Source organism: Penaeus monodon, unplaced genomic scaffold (assembly GCF_015228065.2).
Source record: "Penaeus monodon isolate SGIC_2016 unplaced genomic scaffold, NSTDA_Pmon_1 PmonScaffold_3305, whole genome shotgun sequence".
Classification (NCBI taxonomy): Eukaryota; Metazoa; Arthropoda; class Malacostraca; order Decapoda; family Penaeidae; genus Penaeus; species Penaeus monodon.
Genome location: NW_023658016.1, coordinates 17,501 through 25,546, shown reverse-complemented (window position 1 = coordinate 25,546; position 8,046 = coordinate 17,501). Strand labels below are relative to the sequence as shown.

At 40.6% G+C, this 8,046-nt stretch overlaps 1 protein-coding gene across 6 annotated transcripts in view; it reads left to right on the top strand.

Moving 5' to 3' along the window:
• The first annotated feature begins 1,004 nt into the window (after nucleotides 1–1,004).
• The window catches only part of LOC119570605 (baculoviral IAP repeat-containing protein 7-like), a 10,877-nt gene continuing 3,835 nt past the window's right edge, over nucleotides 1,005–8,046 (top strand). Inside the window, exons 1-3 of one of the 6 annotated variants that reach the window (XM_037918276.1) lie at nucleotides 1,005–1,080; nucleotides 2,674–2,889; nucleotides 4,450–4,497. The gene's annotated coding sequence lies outside the window, so the exon portion shown is untranslated. Of the gene's footprint in view, nucleotides 1,093–2,673; nucleotides 2,890–3,346; nucleotides 3,377–4,449; nucleotides 4,498–5,837; nucleotides 5,871–8,046 lie in introns of those variants that run through there. The other 5 variants (XM_037918274.1, XM_037918275.1, XM_037918279.1 and 2 more) reach the window with 5 other exon arrangements.

Sequence of the window (8,046 nt, the reverse complement as noted above, 5' to 3'; positions counted from 1 at the left end):
TAAAAAAGAACTTTAAGCTGGGGCTTAAACCCTAAAAAAACTAAAACCCGGGGATTCCGGTTTTTAGATATACATTTAAGTATACCTTGTTCCAGCCTAGATACCGTCGAATAAACGCTGTTTTCTAGAAACTTAATAATAGACCTGAAAAGAAGTTTATAATGTCAAACATTCATATAAATCCAAGGAAAGGTCCTGTAACCCACTTTCAAAACTCCCGCGAAACGAAACGACAGTTCTCAATTTCACCGCCAAAGCAAGAATCCATTATGTAGACACACATACACATACACACACATACACATACACATACACATACAACATACACATACACATACACACACGCACACGCACACGAAACAACAAAACTCAGCAAGATGTAATCCCTTTACGTCACATTTCAGGAATCTCTAAATACTAACAGAATTCTCAAATAATCTGAGCGTCGCCAATACAACAAAGAAAGCGTACTAAGGGTATTGGAAACTGCAAAACCGCAAATTTTGATTTATCTAGATAAGCATCACACGTATGAAAAATATAGGAGCTTGGGAAGTAAAGTGCAAGCAGACAGCGTACATTCTAAGGTTATTTTGTCACTACGGAACAATTTTCCCCTTTGAAAAGACGTGGACATCCAAAATAAATTTTAAAAGGTATAGTTATTTCACAGCTATAAGGTTCAGGATAAACTTTGCCTGTATTCGATAGGACAAACGTAAGAAATCCAAGTTGATGATAAGAGAGTCACGCAACATGTGATTCCTTATTTTGCTACTAATGACACTGACCCTGCCGTAGGAAAACTATGCTCACAGATGCCTGAAATAATCTGCTAAGGCAGTCCATAACACCAGAAGAAATGATGATGCCATGGCGGGCGGAGAGTGGGGTCCCGCCAGACACCTCGGGGAGAGCGCCCGGGGCCGGGTGGGCTCGGCTCTTGGGCAGCGGCCGCGGGGAGGGCGCCGGGGGCCGGGGTGGGCTCGGCTCTTGGGCAGCGGCCGCGGGGGAGGGAGGCTGCCGTCGCCTCAACAGCTGTGGTGGGAGTCGTTCGGAGACGACCAGCTGCCAGTCTAAGTACTTGATTTTGTAAAGTTTCTAGGGTTTTTTTTATTCTGTTTCTTTTGCTGCTCCATAGATTGTTATTCCAATTCTATTTTGGGTTTTATATATATTTTATAAAAAAAAAAAAAAAATAGATTATCTCCGTTTGGTCCCAAGTTTAGTGAAGCAAGTAATTTTCATTATGTTTATTCTATTTAATATTTCTTCTACTTTTAGATTTTCTATATGTTTTTTTTTTTTTTTTCATTTTAGTGTGGGAGCATCTAATGTTAATCTTAGAATTTTTTGGATATGAGTGTAGGCAAGTTCCATATTGTCTATTTTATTCTTGGTAGTTGGTTTATCTTTCTGTTTAGAAAACACATTACTTTACTTTCTTTTAAGTTTATTTTCAAGTCCCAGTTATTGGCCCATTCTTTTAGTTTTTGCAGGTCTGTTTCTATTTTATTGGAAGCTTATAGTAGGCTTTTATTGCTTGTTACTAAGGTTATGTCATCTGCATATATTATTTTTCAACCCCTTCTGATAATTCTAAGTCATTCATTAGTATATTGAATAATATTGGGCTTATTATTCAAATAGAATCAAGAGCTTGAATGCATACAAATGACAAATATCTTTTTTAAAAACCAATACCATGCCAATAAAACAACAAACAATTAAATGTATAAAAGAATACAACCTCAAAGAGATAAAAGATCACTGGTACAATATCCCATGGTATGATATATCAGAGAATATACAAACAAACTGTATGAATAACATAAAAAATACTCCTCAAATAATCATTCATAAACAATACCAGGAATTAATAAATACTACCTATAAAGATGATATCAAACTTTTCCCAGACAGCTCAAAGATAAAAGAACCAGAATGACCCTCAGCAACAATCTCCATTCAAAACAAAAATATAACAACTATTGGAAATTACCCCCAAATAGAAATCACTCATGCAGAACTATTTGTCATAAAACAAGGATTAGTTTATATAACAAACAACAAATTAACAAACACAGCAACACTAACAGACTCACAATCATCATTACAACTAATACAAAACCCCAAACCACAGAACTACAAACAAATCACATATGAAATACAAAAGCAAATACATTTACTCTCAAAACCAAAAGACAGTGTTGCAATGGATTCCATCACGTAAAACTTTAAAGGTAAATAAAAATTGCCGATCAAGCTGCAAAGAAAGTTCATGAGATAAACATCCCCATATCTAAACCACAGGACACAAAATATACTATAAGAGAAATCAAATCAAAGAACTTCAAACAGTGAGAAATAGATTTAAAGAGAATTTTGAACACAAAAAATTATTTCATCAAAGATAATGACCAAAAACCATGGATCAGAGCTAAATACAGAAAACTAGATTCCTTCATATCAAGAATAACAACCAAACACACAAGACTGAAACAACATCTATACAGAATAAAGATGGAAAATGGCCCATTCTGCAGATGGTGCAGGAATCAAAAAGAAAGTGTTGAACACTTTGCCCAAGATTCAACTCTCAAAGAACCAAATTAAAACAAGCTCTCACACAAATTAATATACAAGATTTTAATATAAATCTTCTGATTACAGGTGCATATCAGCCATCAATAATAAAGTACTACATATTGAGACATACAAAGATTTTCCTACAAAGAACAAGACTAATTGACATTAACAGCAAATTAAACTAAAAGAAGAGGATCCAAGGGATATAGACAACCATAGTCTAAAACCCAGTAACAAGAAAGAAGAAGTGATTGAGGATTTCCCAGAAGTGATTGCAGGGATAGGGACAGTCTCTGAGGGGTAAGGGCACTTGTAAACAATTACCAATATCTTCATTTATATCATTTGTAATAGAAAAGATGAGGTTCGTGCGCGATATAATGTGAATGATTAAAACCAGTAATGATTGGATGGCTGTGTGAAATTAAAAAATTTCTGAAAAAAAATCAAATATCACTGATATAATAAGAATATAAAGAAAGTGACAAAATAAGATAGAGGGAAATGGGCACTGCTATTGTATAGAGCATAAAAAATAGATTAGGAGGTACAACAGATACATCTGCAGCAGCCTCATATTAATCGAGAAATCACAAAAATATCCTCTGCATATCAGTGTTCAGAGTCCACAACACTCTCACAGCCAGGATTCTTAATATCTCTTTGGCAAGTTGGCACACAATGCTAATAAAAGGGGCATACACTGGTTTAGGGAATAAACATAAGGAGGGATTAGGTTTGGATTTTGGGTTCACATGATACCCTGGTTTTGGAACTGTCTCTGGAGGTAACAAATACCACAAAGTTTTAGTTTTTAGTTTTGCTTCCTATATGATAGGAGGTAAGTTATGCCTGCAATGATAGTCATATATGGTATTTCCTTCACAAGTTGGTAATAAAATTATGCAACATGGTACATAGTATACATGTACAGGAATATGTAAAGACGAAGGCGTGACAGCAAGGAAAAACAGCACTCACTAATATATGGCCCCCCAATCCCTTGCCCGCTGTTGTCGTGGTGGGCTTAGGAGGCAGAGACTGGGACCCAATGATGGGGAACTCCCCAACCTTGGGACTCAGCCCTCGACTCAACTAATTTTGCATGGTCTTTTTTTTTTTTTTTTTTTTTTTTTTTTTTTTTTTTTTTTTCTTCTTCTTCTTCTTCTTCTTCTTCTTTTTCTTCTTCTTCCTTCCCACTTTTCGTTTCTGTCCCTTCACTAAACCCTTCTGCTATCCACCTCCTAAGGTGTGAGAGCCGTGCTGAAAGGATGAAAGGCTGACTTTGTGCCAGTCCTGAACGGCCTGAGGGAGCCATGGGCACGGTATTCCCCTGATTTAGTTACCTAGCCCTTACCCCTCAAGGGGACCCTGAGGAGTGGACTGTTCTTATCCCCAACATAATCCAGGCTTACCATGGCCAGTAATGAAAACATATCCCCACTATTAGGGGCAATCAGGCTTGCCCCTTTATCAAATAGCCCCAACGATGTAAACCCACCCGATTCCCTGACCCCAGGCTCTCCTTTGACCACGGCTCCGAACACTGCAATAACTACCCCCTCATCAATGCCTACTAGTACAGTTGCCAACATCAACCCTTTAAAGGGAAAATTTCCACTCTCCCAGCATGCTCAACTTCAACACCTCTACCCCCACAACCTCCAACATCAATCACCCCATCCTCCCTTATTAATACCTTACAGCCTTATTGCCCACCTCTCCATAACACTACCTCCCTCAACACTACTCCATCTTCGTCACACCCCCGCCCTTCTACTACCCCTATCTCTACAACAATCTTGAATACTCTCTTTAGCACAGCCAAATGGGACTGATTTTTCGTGTTCCCTCCCACAGCTCCCTACTCTGACAACAGCCTTCTCTTCCAACAATGTCCAAAAACAAGTAGGTAAAGTCTCTTTCCGTAGCCGACCCGACCACTCCCGTCTTGTCACAGTAACATCCAAAAACCAAGCTATAGCATTAACAAAACTAACTGACCTATATGGTAACCCCATCCTTGCAGAACCCCATCCAACCCTCAATACTTGTACCGGAACAGTTTCAATCTCCCCAGCAAATTGCCCAATCTATGACAAAGATTGGTCAGATTGTGTAGAAGACCTACTTGCCTGTCTCACAGACTATGATACAACATCAGTACAATGCTACTCCATTCCCCCCAGAGGTCATCGAAAGAAACCCACTAACATAGCCAAAATTACCTTCCATAGACATGACCTTCCCTTTTACTTATACATAGGAGGAGAATCCCTCCCTGTTCGTCCATACCAACCTCCTCCATGTCAGTGCCAAAATTGTTGGCGTCTAGGACACCCAGCCAAACATTGCCGTTCCACAGCCAGATGCCCACTATGTGCCCAACCTGGCCATACCCGATCTAACTGCTCTGCACAATCACGCACATGTGCCAACTGTGGCGGCCCCCATAATGTATTTTATAAGGGCTGTCCCACCTACAAATTTGAGTCTGAGGTAGCAACTCTCAGATTCAAACTTGGACTCACACTACGTGAAGCCAGACAGGAAGCACATCGACATGGTTTCTCTCTTACTCCTTACCCCAGTAATACTGCTCATTCTACCAATTCTCCTAAACCCACCCCCCCTACATCTAACTCCCCCTCTTCTACCTCCTACCTTCCCCAGTCAAACTCTTTTGCCATCCCCAAAACCCCGACACTCCAATCTCTACTACAGATACTCCAATCACCACTACAACCCCAACACCTTCCCCTTTCCCTCCTCGCACTACCCGTAACAGACAGAACAAACGTTCCACCCCCTCTTCCCCTACCACACAATCACCTCCACCTTCCTTTGCCCCTACGCTTGAGACACCAGTCCTCTCTCCCCCCCTCACAAGAAATCCTTTATCCCCCAAAACTCCCCAACCAACTCCTCAGAAGAAACTATTGAAAATATTCAAGATTACTTAATGAAAACAGACACTCAACCTCCAAATCTTACAACTCCTACTCCTTCCACACTCCAAGTAACTGCTGATATCCATCCTCCTCCTAATGATATTACTATTACTACTCTTCATCCTTTTTGTTCTCCTCCCAACAGTAATACCTATCTTCATACCACCCCATCTTTCTCCCACCCTCATTCTTCTACTGCTTCCACCTCTGCAAACCTTTTGAGTACCCTTTTTGGGTACTCAGCCAAGTGGGATAATTTTTTTGTAATTCTCCCCTATAGCCCTGTGCTCTGACAATACCCCTCTCTTCCAATAATGTCTCCAAAAACAAGTAGGCAAAGTTTCCTTTTGCTGTCGTTCCATTTGTTCATGCCTTGTCACAGTTACATCTGAGTCCTAAGCTCGTATACTATATACCCTGACTAACCTTCCTGCCCAACTTCACTCCTTCTTTAATACTTTTACTGGAACCGTTTCCATCTTTCCGTTTGATTGTCTTGTCTTTGACAAGGACTGGTCAGACTGTGGAAACGACTTGCTCACATGCCTTGTCGACTATAATGCAGTACTACACTATTCCTCGCAGAGGCCAATGTAAATCCTACACAAATATTGCCAAGATTAGCTTCTGTAGACATGACTTCCCTCATTAAGTTTATATTGGTGGAGTGTCCTGCCCTGTCTGACCATATCAAACTCTACCCCATTAATGTCAGAAATGTTGATGTTTTGGCCACCCAGCCACAGTAGCTCCCCAGCCAGCTGCCCCTTATTTGCCCAACCTGGTCATGACTTTTCAAATTGCTCTGCTCAGTCATGCAGATGTACCAAAGGTGGTGGCTCACATAATGTATTTTATAGGAGCTGTCTCCTCCAATCCCTTGCTCTTTGTTTCTGTGGGGGGGCTTAGGAGGCAGAGACTGAGGCCCTATGTAGGGATCAGCCCTGCCTTGGACCTCAGCCTTTGCCTCAACTAATTTTGCAGGATCTTTTCATCTCCCTCTTTCCTTTGCCTTCTCTTCTTCATCCCCTTCTTCTATCCACTTATCCAAATCGTTAACTCATATTTACTCTTTTTGCCACAATACTTTACCATAATGTTGTGTAACCTTTGATGTTCTTCCATTTTGACCACTGACCACCCTGGAAATCCACAAACATTGCCTTACTGAACTAAAGAATCTTTACCAGGGGCTTTGACCCCAAGCCCCAGCCTAATGCTATATTTTGTGTACTCCACTAATGACCTTAGATTCAGCAGAAAAATTCAATAAATGAATGAATATAGGAGCTGCCCTGCCTACAAGCTCGAATCTGAGGTAGCAGTTCTCAGATTCAAACTAGGCCTCATTCTATGTGAGGACAGACAAGTAGCATGCTGATGAGGTTTTTCTCTTTCTACTTATTCCAAAATTGTACTGCGCTCTGCTCCTCTCCCATCTTCTCATGAAGTCTCAGCTCTACTAGTATCTCTTCCCTCTACCCAGAACTATCCTATCTATATTTTCTCTTTCCCCTAGTCAAACTCCTTTTCCAGTCTAAATCAAGATACTCCAATCTCTACCACTTACCTGGTGCCTACCCCTACTTCTCACTTTAACTGTGCACCATATAATCTAAACATTCCACTCTAAATGTTCTAATGCATCCTCTCCTACACCCACCTCTCCCTCTGCTCCTCAGACACCTATTCCCTCTTCTCCTCCACATAAGAAAACCTTTGTTTCTCAGACCTCCCCAACCAACTTCCCTCCAGAAGCTCTTGAAGACATCATAAAGTTCCACAAACATGACCCAAGAGAATCCTCTACTTCCTCATCTACCCTCTAATTCCTCTATTCCTATTCACTCTACATTCAAAGTATTTGTCGATATCCATCCTTCTCCTTCTCAAGTTCTCCGTACTCCTCTTCCTCCCAATCACCCAAAAAACACCTCATCCTCTCCTCCTCCATGTGCATCACCATTCCCTCTTTCTTCCCCCATTATCCTTACCAGTCCTACCTAGATGCTCACGTGACACTCTTACGTCACAACAATGTCCTTCTCCAGATCCTTCCCCTCCTGACTTTCTTCCCTATACTTAACCACCTTCCTTTGTTCCCATATCTTATCCTCTGGATTCATCCTTCTTCCTACAGTATAACTCTCCTTTCCTCAGACACTTACTCTTCATTTGATCTGATCACCCTATACCTTTAGCCTCATCCCCTTTTACAAATCCTCACCATATTCCATTTGCTCCCCCCTATACCTTTTTCACTACCATTCTATCCTACAGCATTCTGCAACTTTTGACATCTAACATATTTTATCCTGATCATTAATTCATTTCCACCCTTTTTGCCTCAATATTTTACCATAGAGCTATATGACCTTTGATCTAGCACATTTATTTATTCTAACCATTTCCATTAACCATTCCTAAGATGTAAGCTGAAAGGATAAAAGGCAGACTTTGGGGCAGTTCTGAGCAGCTTCAGGAAGCCATGGGCACAAACTCCCCT